The sequence below is a fragment of the Chrysemys picta genome, chromosome 1 (genome assembly GCF_011386835.1).
Source record: "Chrysemys picta bellii isolate R12L10 chromosome 1, ASM1138683v2, whole genome shotgun sequence".
NCBI classification, from domain to species: domain Eukaryota; kingdom Metazoa; phylum Chordata; order Testudines; family Emydidae; genus Chrysemys; species Chrysemys picta.
The window spans coordinates 161,963,315-161,979,400 of record NC_088791.1 but is presented as its reverse complement, the minus strand read 5'-3'; the positions used below and the strand labels follow the sequence as shown (position 1 = coordinate 161,979,400).

Below are 16,086 nucleotides of genomic sequence, written 5' to 3'. Positions count from 1 at the left end.
TCTATAATATATAACTAAACTATTGTTGTATGTAAAGTAAATAAGGTTTTAAAATTTTAAATTAAAATGCAGAGCCCTCCGGACCAGTGGCCAGAACCCAGGCAGTGTGAGTGCCACTGAAAATCAGCTTGTGTGCTGCCTTCGGCACGCGTGCCATAGGTTGCCTACCCTTGCTCTAGCTCAACCAGAATTTACAGGCTTGTTGTAGAAATCACTAAGTGAAATTCTATGGTCTGTGTTATGCATAGATCATAGTATGGCCCCCATCACACCTTAAAATCTATTATCTAGGTTCTTGCAATATGCAGATTTACAAGTATAACCTGCACAAGACCTGGAGCAGAGGCCAGGTCATAGTGTATTGTATCTTTAAATTTTTGTGGTATCTGCCTGCTGTTCAGATACTGAAGCCATTTTGTTCTTAGAGAAGCTATAGCTTGTTGTCGAGGAGACGTGCACACACTGCGCGTTCATGGAGACATGCCTTTTATTTTTGTTTTCCTCAGACTAAAATGCCTTATTTTAGGTTAAACCTATGTATACACTTTTTTAATGCAAAAACAATCATTCTGACTATATATAATTTCTGAATAAACCTACAGTAAGTAAAATGACCCTGCTGGTCTCTGCAGTCTATATAAGAGTTGTAATTTCATGTATGTTTTACATTTTTATCATACTGGTGCTGATTCCAGTCCCATTGGAAAAGACTCTGTGGGGAAAAAATATCCTGCTGTTTTCCATGCCTCTCCTACTCCAACTATTCCTTGAGGATTATTTTTATATATTAATTTTCTTAGATCAGTATTTAGAAAATGCATTTACTACACCAGTATCTTATCTAGGGATGAATGAGTAAACAAGCTGGAGAATAAGGCTATAGATTTCTAGGTTTCAGCTGAACTGTTAAACCAGACCCCATAAGGGGAGAATAATTACAAAGCACCAGCTGTGGTGAAAGGAGTGGGAAATTGAGGCAGTGGCCTGGTCTTAGATTGGTTTGAATAAGACCCATCTTTGTGGGTGTCTCCATATACTTCTGATTCTGAGCAGAGTACTCCACACCTTGCAGGAATAAGTTATTGGCCAGGGCACCAAGCTGCCTGAAAAGACTATCTTCGAGCAAAACTTTTTATCAAAAAGCCCATCCTTACCTTAATTGCTTTGCATAGTTCTCATCCAAACCTCCACAGCCTGCACAATTTGATTGGAAATCTCAGACAAAACCAGGTTCGAATCCACTCAAATTAAAAGGAATGTCAGGATTTGTCAAAAATGTGTCTAAATGATTCCACCAACCATCACCCTGCTATTTGCCCACTTCTAATGGGAACTAATTTCTAATGTTGTCAGAGAGATGAGATTTGTCACTCCCTCAAATAGTTGCCCTACTGAAATGTGGTTGTTTATACGGTCTGTCTTATAGTGCAAACACTAGATGGGAAGCCTCAGCAGTTTCGTTAAAAAAAATAAATTGCTTTTCAAAAATTGATGTAAAACAAATTAATCAAATAAGAGAAAAAACACGTACATAAATCAAAGGAATGACAGTCTAGACAGATGGTACAAGGCTCAGGTATACTTGATTAGAGTGGAGAGAACCATCTCTTTCAAGTAATAGGGTAAATTAGCTTCATAAATTGTATTCCATATTTGCAAACTCGCAATTTGCACATATTGCTGTAGGGGTTTAAGAATGAGAGTCATTCTATCAGTCTCAATAAGCATTGGTAATATAACTTTCTGGAACTGGGCTAAATCATCAGATGTGTTTATGCCCCACATAACTCCTACTGAAATTAGTAGCATAACTGACAGCAGAGTTTGGCCCTTCATGTGTACTTTGTGTATGAGCCAGCTTCCTAAAGGATAATGATTACCTGAATCAAAACCACTGAAAGACAGACAGACCTCAGCATAATAAGTGGCATCGTGGCTAACAATGGAATGCACTGGTGAACGGAGAGTGATTTTGTTTATGGTGAAAGTCCTGAATAGTTTCAGTGCTACTACAAGGTGCAGATAGTAATTCTGTTTACCGTGTGCATCTCTTAGGGCAGTGGTTCTCAACCAGGGGTATGCATACCCCTGGGGGTACACAAAGGTCTTCCAGGGGTATATGAACTCATCTAGATATTTGCCTAGTTTTACAACAGGCTACAGAAAAAGCACTAGTGAAGTCAGTACAAACTAAAATTTCATACAATGACTTGTTCATACTGCTCTATATACTATACACTGAAATGTAAGTACAATATTTATATTCAAATTGATTTTTTTATAATTATATGGTAAAAATGAGACAAAGCAATTTCTCAGTAATGTGCTTTATTTTTACTCCTATATTTTTGTGTCTGATTTTATAAGCAAGTAGTTTTTAAGTGAGGTGAAACTTGGGGTACACAAGACAAATCAGACTCCTGAAAGGGGTACAGTAGTCTGGAAAGGTTGAGAGCCTCTGTCTTAGGGCACACAGCAACTGAGAAGGTGCTTCCCCAGCGCAAGTGGGCAGAAATGTGCTAGGTCTGCACCACTTAAGCCTTTGGAGGGGGACTTGATTCTGTTTTCACAGCAATTTTACTCCAGTGTAATGTCAGTAGCATTACTCCTGACTTACACCACCGTGTAAAGAGGCCCATAAGCAGGACTTGGGGCTCAGATGTGTTGAGTAGTCTCTGTGCATTCAGTGTCCAACTGCGGCCAGCTTGGATTCCACTTCTGCAGTGCCATGCACAGTCCCCCTCAAAAATGTGGGTGTATTTCAACTATAGTTGTCTTTTCCCAGCGCTCCAGAACAGATTCACTTCAAGGGTGTGACTTCACAGCTGCTGGAGTGTATGTGGATAGACATGCACTAGCTCTGCTTCAGCTAGCATGCCGGTGCTACTGGTTGCAGCTGGATCTAGCCACCTGCATGCAATCCTGCCTGACCCCCGTGTATGTAGCTGGGTGACTACTAGCCTGATCGCTGCCCATGCTGCCACAGCCACACTGCTATTTTTAGCCCACTCACTCGAGCAAATGATGGCTTTTATTACAACCTGTATCTCAGATTTCCTGTGGGGAAACCACTACTTTTTTCCGATTTCTGCACAACCTTATTCTCAAGGACGCTGACACTAAGCTGAATCTGCAGAAAAACCTCTTATCTTTGTGGCAATCAGTGTCAAAATTTCCATTGAGAGAGAGAACACACCTTAGTCTTGCAATATTTAAGGACTACTTGCATGAGAAAGCTGAGTGGGTTTTGGACCCAGGTGGAATAGGCAGAGCCCGTTGTCCAGAATCCATTGAAGTCAATAGTAGCCTTTTCATTAACTTCAATGGGCTTTAGTTCAGGCTCAGGAGAGCTGCTACTGGGGGGAGGGGAAGAGAGAGACAGAAGTCATCCCTCTCTGCCAGTGGCTCTTTTGATAGCCACTGTAAAGAGGGACTTTTCCATTGGAGGAATGTTTTTATATATTCTACTTATGAGTAGATTTTTGATAGTCATAATTTCCCTTGACACTGTTAACTAAGCAACTTGTGTTTTTTTTTTTTTTTTTAATAAGTTTTCCCCTTTGTAAGTAGAAGTCTGATCCTGCTGCTAACATGACTTGCCCCACAGAACTCAAGGCGTCTGGTTCGCCTCTTTCTTGCTGGCTTTACCCCCTCCCAGCTCTGTGAACTTCTATTCTCTGATTTGCACCATAGTGTGAGGTGAATTCATAACACTGTGGGTAAAACTTTCAAACTGTGCTTCACTCCCATTTTTAAAAGTGACTTAGGAACCCATTAGAGAGACAAGGTGGATGAGGTAATATCTTTTATTAAACCAACTTCTGTTGGTGAGCGAGACAAGCTTTCAAGCTACACAGAGACCTGAAGAAGAGCTTGAAAGCTTCTCTCTCATCAACAGAAGTTGATCCAATAAAAGATATTACCTCACCCACCTTGTGTCTTTAATATACTGGGATCAACATGACTACAACACTTCAGACAATTAGGAGCCCATTGACTAGAAGTGAGAGAGAAGCTGCCAAGCAGCTGTCACTTTTGAAAATGGGACTTAGGCACTTTAGAAAATTTTACCCATTGAGTGTCTGAGACTCATGTATACACATGTATACACTTCTAGTGATACTGTGTTAACCCTTCATTCTAATCCCCTTTGTATTTACACAGTGCTTTTCAATAGATCTCAAAGTATTATTGCCACTATTATGTTGTCAGCTTATGTAACTTTGTTCCCTGCTTAGGTGTTTGAGTTCCAGTCATAGGTGCTGAGTTTCTAATCTGCTGGGGGGTGCTCCCCCCTAGGTCTGCCTGGCCCCACCCCCACTCCACCCCTTCCCCCAAGGCCCCGCAGATCAGCACCTCTCTCTCCCTCCCTGCGCATCCTGATGCTGTGAAACAGCTGATCTGCAGTGGGCGGTAGGTGCTGGGAGGGAGGGGGAGATGCTAATCTGCAGGGCCTGCTGGCGGGGTGGGGGGAGGTTCTGGTAGGGGGGCTACCAGTGGGTGCTCAGCATCCACCTCCTTTTTTTTTTTTTTTTTTTTTTTTCCCTGTGGGTGCTCCAGCCCCGGAGCACCCACCGAGTCCGCACCTATGGTACCAGTGCCTTAGAAAGTAAAAGAAGTGGTGTACTATATTGCAGTAGCTAATAGGTTGAATAACCAAGCTGCTTTTCAGCTCAGCCATGTTTTGCGGCTGGCTATTTAAAGAAATATCTGATAGATGAAAATAGTGATGTCTCACCACATTCTCCACTGTACTGCTTTAGCATTGTTCTTGTGTTCTTTCCTTTTCAACAGAATATGTGGGTTAAGAAAAACGTGCACCAACTTCTTTGTAATACAACAGTCGGTATGTGCCTACACGTGCAGTAGGGAAGAGCTCTGTTGCTAGTCCAGAAGACTTGTGTAAATTAGTGAGACCCCTATATGTGATTATCCAATTTTTTTTTTAATGCCTTTTGTGGTATTTCCTATCTCAAACAGACTCTCCTTGCTTTCTACTTCCTAAAGTCCTATTTTACACATTTTTATTTGGAGGTTATTGACACATTTGGGTCTAAAGACTAGCATTGCCATTCCTGTTGTATGCTAAAATCCTGTGTTCTAAAGAGGATGATGATCAATTGTTCTCCATGTCCATTGAAGATAGGATAAGAAGTAATGGGCTTAATCTGCAGCAAGGGAGATTTAGGTTAAATATCAGGAAAAACTTTCCCATTAGAAGAGCAGTCAAGCATTGGAATAAAGCTTCTGAAGGAGGCTCTGGAATCCCCATCATTGGAGGCCTTTAAAAACAGGCTAGATGAGCAACTGTCAGGGTAGGTCTAGGTTTACTTGGGCCTGGCTGAGCACATGGGGCTCTCAAGGTCCCTTCCAGCCCTACGTTTCTATGATTCTATGAAAAGGCAGATATGACAAGGAAATATTTTTAAGTCACTTGTGACTGTTTTCCCCACCATTGTAAGTGAATTTAGCACTCAAAAAAACTAAAGGCCATCACAGAGTCAGGTCATATCGTTAGTAGATGATGTATGATCTGCAGTGGGCCACTTTCAGTGATTTATTGTATTTTTAATATTGGTCAGAGGGGTTCAGTGGTGGTTTTCTTGTCCTTTCATAAAGATAAGCAAATCCATATAATGGCCTTTAAAAATAAAAGGTACCACTGTTGACATTAGCTGGCGGCTGCTGGGAGACTTCAGTTCAGAGCCTGATTTGACTGACAATTTAAAATGCTTGAGTCTGTTCACATCACTGAACTGTAGTACAGCACGCTGCTGTATGGCTGTCAATACAAGACCAGCCAAGCTTGTAATAATACTAAATAGACAGGCACCACTGAGAGAAATGGAATGTCTGACTTTCCCAATGAGTCATTCTTCACACTGTTTTAGGAAGGCTCCTGAAGAAGCCAACCATGAGGCTTACAAAATAACCTGAAGGGCACACTTTAAAATAATGAATTAAAAGGGAGGCTCTTTAGCCGGTAGTCAGAAGCTGCCAGTTCCTGAATGCAGGGTAGGCAATGAGAGCCCTAAGTGAAATGTTTGCTTTCATGTTAATTCACTTTCTCCATCAGTGACAACGCAGAATACTAGTATTAATAATATTACAAAGCAACAGAGGGTCCTGTTTAAGACTAACAGAAGTATTGGGAGCATAAGCTTTCGTGGGTAAGAACCTCGCCTCTTGCATCTGAAGAAGTGAGGTTCTTACCCACGAAAGCTTATGCTCCCAATACTTCTGTTAGTCTTAAAGGTGCCACAGGACCCTCTGTTGCTTTTTACAGATTCAGACTAACACGGCTACCCCTCGAATAATATTACAGTAGATTTAGAAGACTGGACCCATGAGGTTACTCTCTATAACACATAACACAACTTAAAGGATGAGCCGTGCCCCCAAAGTGGTTACAATTTAAATGAAAAGTAAGTGAGTTTAACATGCAATGGTCCCACATGTATGGAGCCCTTTGCTGACTTCAAGGTACAGTTTAAAACACTCAGCTTTGCTTCCAGGTGAAAGTATGATGGAAAATGCATTCATGTTCACCCTAGCGAAAGGGACTTCTCCATAGATGTAGTGAAATGTTAATGTAAGAGTAGGGAAGAACCTGTGCTGTAGCTTTGTTTGACACCTGTAGTTTAAAAAAATAAATGGACAGCTTTTAACACTGTTTTGTATATAATCCTCAGAAGGTGAGTGCTCAGTACTCAAACAACACAGGTGTTACAGCCTTTGTAAAAAGCCATGTGGTCAAGGCTGACCACGTTGGTTTGTGGGTTTTTTCCTTTTTTTACAAGCCCTTTTGTTCTTCCTTTTTAAATGTCTGTTCTGTGACTTTTACGGCTGTCCTGGCAGGCGTCACCAGCTCACTTTCTTAAGATGCTCACTGTAGAAAATGTAGCCAGACACTAATCATTTATAAGAAAATAAAGAATCAAAGACTTTGAGGTTTAGTTCATAGTCAGGGACCAAGCAAAGCAAAGTTCGGTCATCATTCTTGAGACTATGCAACTGATAACTTTTTTTCACCATGTAATTCTGCATTTTTAATATTAGTAGACCCAGAAGCCCAAGTTCTGCCCTCCATTATATGAGTGAAACCTTCTTGGAGTCAGGTACTACAAGGCACCAGAATTAGCTGTAAATGAGAACTGAATTTGGCCCAAAAATGAGGGTGAGGGGGAGTTTGGGCTAATTCCCTGTATATACCTGGTGATGGAGCTGATAAATGTATACACAACTGTGCAATACTTCATTTGTAAACACAAGCCCTTTGTCTCTGCGGTTACAGTGAGGGTATTTTTTTGATGTTTTTAAGTACATATTCTAGGAAACGATAGTATCTAGGAAAGGACCTGCCACCTCCTTTTTTTTTTTTTTTTTTTTTTTCCCTCCCTCTAAAGATCTTCCTTTAAAGAAGTTTCCTAATCTCTTATTTATGGTAAGAGAGAAGAAACATCTGAGGGATTTGTAGCACAACAGATTGTATGTTTAACATTTTCTTTGATGCTTGGGTCTGTCAAGTATGTATAATCGGATGCAAGATTCATATGTTAAAATAGTGAGTTGACAAGACAGGCACTATTTCCCTATGCGTTGGAATTCAGTATCTCAATATGCCATCTTCTATCAGCGTGGGTAAAACTAATCCCAAAATCTAATCCATACTGGCATGCAGGAATGAAAGTCTGATTTGAAGATTTGTTACAAAGGACTTAAATGGAATTCATGTTTTGCATGCTTGAAACATCTCAAATGTTTTACAAATTGAATTCAATAAATGATACATATTATTATTCACCAGGATCATTTCATTCAACATTGAATTGCAGCCAGTTTTGATGTAAAACATAGCAACCATTCAGCAGTAACTCTACACAAGAGTTTAAGGCAGAAATGGAAGAATGCGGCCTAATGGAAAAATACAGGGAGAATTCTACCAAGCAGAATGTAATTAGGCGACTTGGAATTTGGCCAGGATGCTGGAGTTAATTTCCCTATTCTTCTAAAGGGTGGTATGGGATCTTTAATTACTGTTCCAAAAGTGCCCCAAATCTTCTTTATATTTCATCTGAAAGACCGCACTGTCAGTAGCACAGTGCCCACTAGCAACATACTTGGAATCTGGTTTACTACTAATTGACGCCCTGATCATGCAAACTCTTTTGCACATGCTTCATTTGAATATGAGTAGTCCAACTGTCATCAGTTGATCTGTTCACAGGGCTAAAGCTAAGTGCACAAATGTGGAGGAGTGGGGCCTACTGCAGCATTTTCTGCTTATCCACTTCCAGGGGTACAGATAGGCCTCTGTTGTTCTCCTTAGTTTTCATTCTTTCTTTCCTTCTTCCTTCTTTTTCTTTTTCCATTAGCCTCTAGCAGTTGGGTCACATTAGGAAGTCTGTCTCTATGACCCTGAGTATAACAGATGCAGTAATGTTTGCAGAGAGCCGGACACAATAGCTCTGAAGTATGTATTGTCCTGTTCATTTCAGCGGGTGCTAACTGTGATGCCAATGATGATTCTTTAAATGTCAGCTTCAACTATTTTACTGCTCTTCACAACATATTAAAAAAGAGAGGGAGGAGTAATGGTAAGATCCACATTGTGTGTGTGTGTGTGTGTGGGTGTGGTGCTTGGGAATGCACAAAAGATTAGGTGTGGTAGAAAACAGAGGCGGTATATAGTGACGTATAGGCCTTTGAGAACATGTTGCAGGATTTCTTTTTTCATGGGGTAGGGCTCAGCTTTTAAAAGTTGGGAAATCACTGGCCTAACACAAGACTGCTGCCTGCTCCGTCCCCATTTAATGTTCAAATAGCGATCTGACTCAGCTCAGCATAATTTGTGAAGTGTGATGGGATCCCAGTATAAAGTGGTAGGGGCACACACCAGACACATTCCCCACCAGCCATATTGCCCAGGCAACGGAGGCTGCCCTGCCGTAACTCGGATGTAAAAATGTTGATGTCCTGGAACGGTTCTACTTACCTAGGTCTGGTACAATGATCCACGGGTCACACAATTGCAAGGCTAGCTACCCTTCTGTCCCCTTCTTGGCCTGAGCATACCCAGGGCCGGCTCCAGGGTTTTGGCCGTCCCAAGCAGCCCAAAAAAAAAAAAAAAAAAAAAAGCCGCAATCGCGATCTGCGGCGGCAATTCAGCAGAAGGTCCTTCACTCCACACACACTTAATGCTGAAGCCCTTCAGCCAAGTCTATTTTTAACACATATATTCTGATTCTTCTATTTGCTTTTACAACTTCAGTAACTTCCATTATTATGTCGATATGTTTGCTTAGCATTCTAGTGTCCCCCCAAACCAGACTCTCCAATATGGCCTTCGGGGTCAACACCTCCCTCCCCACATAGAGGAGTTCATGGTCACGTTCCAATATTGCAGCTTGAGCCCCTGACTGATTTTTCCACCACTGGGGCTCTTGTGCCAGTGCCAGACTAGGCCCTACATTGAATTTAGCCCAATGTCCACCCATTCATTCAGATTTTTTCCCCTGGTCTTCTTTAAAGGGAGAGTCTATTAACCATGTTTTAAGAAATCTTCCATGTTTAAATGTCTGTTGTACGGTTCAATAGCCTTTAACCCACTCTGATCCAAAAAACTGCTCACTGGGTGAAATGCCCCCTGTGCAGAGGCACAGCACAAGTCCTATGCATCACTTAAACCTGTTATTTGTACACAGGAACATAGGACTGGAAGGGACCTTCTGGGTCATCAAGTCCAGTCCACTGCTGTTGCAGGCAACTCCATCGTATAATCCCGTTTGTAAATTTATCAAGTGCTATTTTAAAATTAATTAGGTTGTTTGCCCTATTAGAACCTCACTCCTGGTAGAGACCTTCTAATTTCCAGCTTAAATTAAGCCTTATGCTGGCTCTCTGCTTTGGGGGTGAATTTCCCCTTCCCAGAACACAATCTAGGCTGTAGTATTTCATGTCCGTTAATGTCGCAGTGTTATGAATGAAGAACGTTGCTTTGCCTGCTTCCTATTTTAATGCAGCACAAAGCAAGAAGTCTGACCACAAACCCCACCCCCTTTCTCTCTCCCTCTGTGCACTAGCACCACTTAGTGTAGTGATAAATAGACCTGAGGCCACCAATAGACGAATAGTCTTAAACAAGACCATATTCAATTTCAAGATGAAATTGAAGTTTTGAGTATACCTCAAGTTGACACGGAGGGATCCTCTGTACCTGGGGCCTAGTAGGCCTACCCTGACTGTTAGTCTAACTCTGAGAGAGTGGATAAAAGTTGTTAAAATGTCACTAACCTGTAACAATAACTCGTGATGTGGAGGTGCAAAAAAGAGATGGACTGAATTGCCTAAACAAAAAGGCCTCAAATTCTGTGTTAGAATCATGCCCAGAAAACAGAACAATTATGGGCCTGGAAAGCAATGGATCAAAATTGGTATTGGAAATTCATCCTATTTGATGGACAAAATGACGAGGGGATGAGCTATTCCACTTATCACTTCCCTGTTTTGGGTCCTCAAAAACAAACAAACAAACAAACAAACAAAAAAAAGACAGACTTTGGGAAGAAAATGTGGTGGACACAGATGCTGAAAGATGAAAGAACAGGAAGGAGTGAACATCACCATCATGGCAGCCACCCCTACCACTTCCTGAGACCCTAGGATCTACTATGATACCACTGCGCTTCACTATCCTGAGCCTGTGTGGTGTCCAGACCAGGCCAAAGATGGGGACCCACATGACATCACCATCTCTGGCTAAGTTTCAAACCCACCTGGGATGTGTGAGACCTCATTGCCATCTCTTTCCCCTGTGTATCCTTTGTCTTCCCCACCTTATTTTTTTCTCTTTTCTATCCTTTCCTTTTGCCTTCGGTCTAAGGCGACTTTGGCTTAGTTGGCCTAGACTGCATATTTTGCAACACTGCTGTTAGCCTGTGACCAAAAAGCAATGCCCTAATTAGCCTGACGCTGGTACAAGTTTTCTAGGTCTGAGTGGCTGATAAGACCATGTGCAGTACCCATGTCTTTTCTAGCATATAAGTCAGCAGCAAAGACAGAAGCTAAATTTTTCATCTTTGCTATTGTGATGAAGTGGGGGGATTTTCTTATCTTTTCATTGTTTTCGAAGGGTTTGCACGCAGTGGGAGTGGGACTCAGTGCCCCTGGGTGTTACTGGTTTAACGAAGTGAGGGGAGAGGGAGTTTGTTGTTGCGGAGGACTGGAGAGGGAACTTGGGACCCCAGCCAATGCCCTGGAGGAGGCACACCCTGGCGACTGGTGACCTGATGACACTCACCGGAGACCCAGCTCAGGAGTCGCAGCCAGTTCTGGCCAGTGGAAGGACCATGGGCTGCGAAGAGAGGACCCCATGACCTAACCAGACGGTTCCAGCCCGAGGGGGGGTGGAGAGGAGAGGAGGCCCAGAGGACCCTGTTTACCTGGAAAGAAGACAATGGACAAAGGCGGGGCCTGGGGCCGGTGATATCAGATGCCCAGCTGGGAAGCAGGGGGGCTCTGAGCTGGAGAGGGCCTGAGGGTCAGAAGGTTTCCTGTGCTGTGCTGTGTTCAGTTGCTCAATAAACCCTCCTGTTTTACGCTGGCTGAGAGTCACTCCGGTCTAGAGAACAGGGTTGCATCAACCCCTTCGGGGGGGTGTGGAGGCCCCGGGGTCTAAAGCAAGTGGACTCCCTGAGGGGGCCCATGGCGAGAGACAGACGTGCTAAGGCTCAGAGCGGTGCAGCTCCAGGAGGTGGAGGGGCCTGGCCCCGAGAGAGATGGACCCCTGCGAAGGGCTGTCTCACTGAAAGGGGCTCCCCCCACGGACCACACGGGGCCAAGAGTGGGCATGATCTGTGAGTCCGTGACAGATATTCTTTCCTCTTCCCTTTTGTCTTGAACAATAGCAGCTCCAGCTCCTCTCAGCTAACATTTTTTTCTTTTCCCCAAAGAGAGTATAGTTATTACCTTTAATACTATCTAAAAGACTGTCAATTAGGGGTTTTTTCCCCTTATAAAGACTCCTAACAGCTAAAGGGAAAAAGGAATGTTGTTAAAATGAAACCTTTACTTAATACTTTACATTTCAAATCATAGAATCATAGAATCATAGAATATCAGAGTTGGAAGGGACCTCAAGAGGTCATCTAGTCCAACCCCCTGCTCAAAGCTCAAATGCTTAACTGTTTCTCCTTCTCTTGTATTTTTAATAAAAGGTTAACAAGATTTTTAATCATGTGTTTGCCATGGTAATAAGCGACCTGAGGTCTCTGTATACCAAACCCAGAAACTTGTTTAAAACTGTTTTAATGTTTAATGGACAGTGATAGTCATGTTAACATTTTTGAGACTCTAAGCTAGGGTGACCAGATGTCCTGATTTTTATAGGGACAGTCCCGATATTTGGGGATTTTTCTTGTATAGGTGCCTATTATCCCCCACACTCTGTCCTGATTTTTCATACTTGCTATCTGGTCACCCTACTGTAGGCCCATATATTTCATCTAAAATAATTCACCACCCCAAATCAGTGGATGAGTATTTCATTATTTGCATTCTTTCAGTCCTTTCACTCTCTACAACTGGTAACAAGAATGCCAATAGCAGTGGTATGTTTGTGAAGCGCACACTTAAGTTATTGGAAACTGGACTAAGACTCCTTTCACAGCAATTGCTGAACTTCAGGCACTATACATTTGGGATGATGCTATGTACTTTAGGACTCTGTATATCACAACTTTAAGTCTCTGTGAACTCTCCTGAATAGAGAGAGAATCATTTTTGTCCTTCAATTTAGTGCTGACGGTTTCAAGAAATATTTACAAATCACAAATTTTAATCTTTATAAATCTGTTCTGTTTCTCCATACACAAAAGGCAAACAAATACTTTGTCTGAATTAAGTCTTCCGGTCAGAATGCTTTCCCTTTGCATACAGAGAAACATAACAGATTTGAAAAGGTGACTTTGAAATGAATGGATCTTTATCTGTTTCCTGACTACCCTGTTCTGCCTCACCTCAGCCTGCCCCAAATGTAAACAAACCCTGCAAGAATTCTTAGCTTTGCAAGAAAATACCAGTTGAGAACAATGCTCCCATGCATGTTTAAAGATGACATTTCAGATACAAGATTGAAACATTACTAGTTATCGTATTCTACAGGCAATTTATTTCCTCTCGTTTGCAGGTGCTTGGCGGCTGCTGCTTTTGATCCAGTGACAAACTGATAATGCTTGTTTACTCATTTTAGCCAAAAAGAAAGTCAAGTCCAGAGGACACAGTGAGATGCAAAGTACAGATAGAATTCTCCCATGCTAGGTCATGTGCTCGGGAAAGGCAAAGTGTAGTTTGTATGGCAAACAAAAAAAGGTTTGGACAGCCTATATGTAGTGCTGGTGTCTATCTTCAAAATCCTCATTGGTAGAGAACCTGTTTGTGTCAGGGAACAGCTGTTCTTCCGCACCACCCTGCAAATACTCCGAGCAACAAGAACAGCCGAGTTGATGGAGCCCAGTGAAAAACCTTAGGAGTCAGAGACAGGGCTTCTGGAGTAGAAGGGCTATGGCTGTGAAGTTGTGGAAATCAGGCTGGGTTTGTTTCTCACTTCCTTGAGAGCACATTACAAGACACCTCTTAATGATTAACAAGTAGCCAAGAAGAAAGAAAAATGGTTCATCATTTGCCAGTGATAACTATTTCTTACTTGCTAATTCATTGCATTTGGTACCTTTCTACTGCAATGATGGGCATATTAAACTTATGTGGGAGAGGGGAAGGAGAGAGAGAGGAATGGGAAGCCCACCTGCTTCATGACTTTGCAAGACAGCAAACTGTTTATCTGCAGAGTTGAGGTTTACAAACTAGGGCCTTGCTCCTGCAAACTTATGCATGTTTAACTTTAAACACAGGAGTTGTCCCATGATTTCTGACTGCTCTCTAATGGTAGAGGGTTCCATAATTACAGACCTGGTACAGAATGAGCCCTGAGTTCAGTGGGATTGCCTGTGTAAAGTCAACAATGCTCATAAATACTAGGATTGGGGCCTAAATATCTTACTGTAAAAATTCACATGCATCTAAACATTTAAGGCCCAGCCTTCTTTTGCTCCAAAGGAAATGTAAGGATTTTCCAAGAAATACTCAAATACATTAAGCTACCCTTACATTAAACATTCACCTCAGAGCTACTTGTGACACTCCCATACTTTTTCAAACTGGTCTTTTATACTTTATCCTTAGGAGTAGGTGCGCTCAGGTGTGTTGTGAGCAGAGCAATGCCTGTAATGAGCATCAAATGCTGGGAAATCAACAGATCTTTTTCTCTAAAGATAGGGTTGCCTAGAGTTCTCTTTCAGGCTCCACCCACACAACACCAATGTAGTTTCTCTCTCAGCTCCAGAAAGAGGTTGTGTTCTCGTTTCAAGAAAGTAGAGGGCTTCTGGGTTGTGGTTTGCTGCTGACTTAAAATCAGTATTCCTGCAATTTGACTGTATCCCCATGCTACTTACCCTGGTTATATTAGTTTTGTTTTCTAACATGGAAAAGCAATGATCTGTCAAGAGAAACCAACTGAAAAACTGTTAAGAAATCCTGTAGGTAAGAAAGGTATAGTGCTCTTTTAATGATTGCATCAAAACATATTTCAGCTATAAAATGGTGTTTAGTTTCCTCAAAAACTCTCATCGCTATTTGATCTATATAGCTTACCTAACTGGAAATTTTCTGTTCAGGAATTTTTAACTCTGAGAGGAGTGACCCACAATGAGATTTCTCTCAACAATTATGTCATAATTTTTAAATGTGTGGTGGGGATATGAAAGCATAACAGTTTATCTTGCTGATGCCTAGGTTGCTCTCCTTTATACTCTGAGGTCTGAGGTGGTCTTGCAGGCTTGATTCCACTTTCAAAACAGGTAGTGCAGGAATGGTAGATTAGTGAGCTTCTCTGTACTCTTGTGAGTGTTTTCTTTTCTTTTTTTGAGAGGGGATGGAACTATTGAGTGGTGAACTGTTAAACTATAGATGATGGCTAGCGTTTCATGAAAGCGGGACCCCGAACACTTTTTGTGCAACGGATGACTCATGATTGTGGTGACTGGCTGTATCTGGACATCTGATTTTAAGTTTCTGTTTTAAATTTGGGAACTTTGTGATTTCTTTATGACTCAATTGTACTTGAAATGAATCATTTTTGTTAGCTCATGGAGGAGACATGGGGAACATGCCTTCGTGGGAACTCTTGGGTGTTACCCTAATAGTGAGGCAATGCGTGCTTTCTTGGTTGTGATGATTTAGTTTTCCTGATTTTTCTACCCCACCCCACCCCACCCCCTTGTCCCCTACCTTTTTGGACAGCTGTGAATGAGGAAGAACTTGCCTTCAAAGTAAAGCATGCCTCCATAACACCAAAAAATATAAATAAAAAAGACTGAGTTGATGCTGTAATCACTAACCTGCTGCTGTCTCCTCTAAAGTTTTGCTGGAGACTGGATCCTTGCAGGCAGACCTTTGCACCCATTGATCTAAGTGGGACACTAAGAGAATTCATAGGATCCCATAGCTGAATTAGCATTTGGCAGTCTTCTCCTTGCTACAAACTGGGGTGAGGGGGTGAACTCTGGTATCTGCACTACGGTGTTCCCAAGTGCAGGTCTTCTAGGTGGGAACATGGCTCAAACCTCCCCTCGGCAAGTCAACCTCATCTCAACCACCCAAGCAGAAGCAATCTGCTCTGTAGCTTTATGCATTACAGTCTGCTTCCTGCTGTTGCTGCAGAGGACAAATTTGCACTCTGAATGGAATGAGTGGTTCGTATAATGCTATCCCCTCCATTTCTTTTGCTGATCCCCCTACAGCCTGTGCAGCAGCAGCGTATTGCCTCTCCATCATGGAGATGGAAACCTCCTGCTTCCTGTGTCTGACAAAAGACGGGAAAGATCATTTGTAACTGCACATCTTCTAATTCCTCTCTGCTGAAGTACATTACATTGTTACTATTAATAATGTTTCCATGTATAATCTTCTAAGCTGACTTTCTTGTGCTTATTTAAGAATTAGGAGGCCAAGAGTAACAAAAATAGGTGCAAA

The 16,086-nt window shown here is 42.1% G+C and overlaps 1 long non-coding RNA gene across 2 annotated transcripts in view; it reads left to right on the top strand.

The window, feature by feature from the left end:
- LOC135982311 (uncharacterized) overlaps positions 1-16,086 on the top strand; it is a 65,747-nt gene that overhangs the window by 21,317 nt on the left and 28,344 nt on the right. The gene's annotated exons all lie outside the window — the stretch shown is intronic.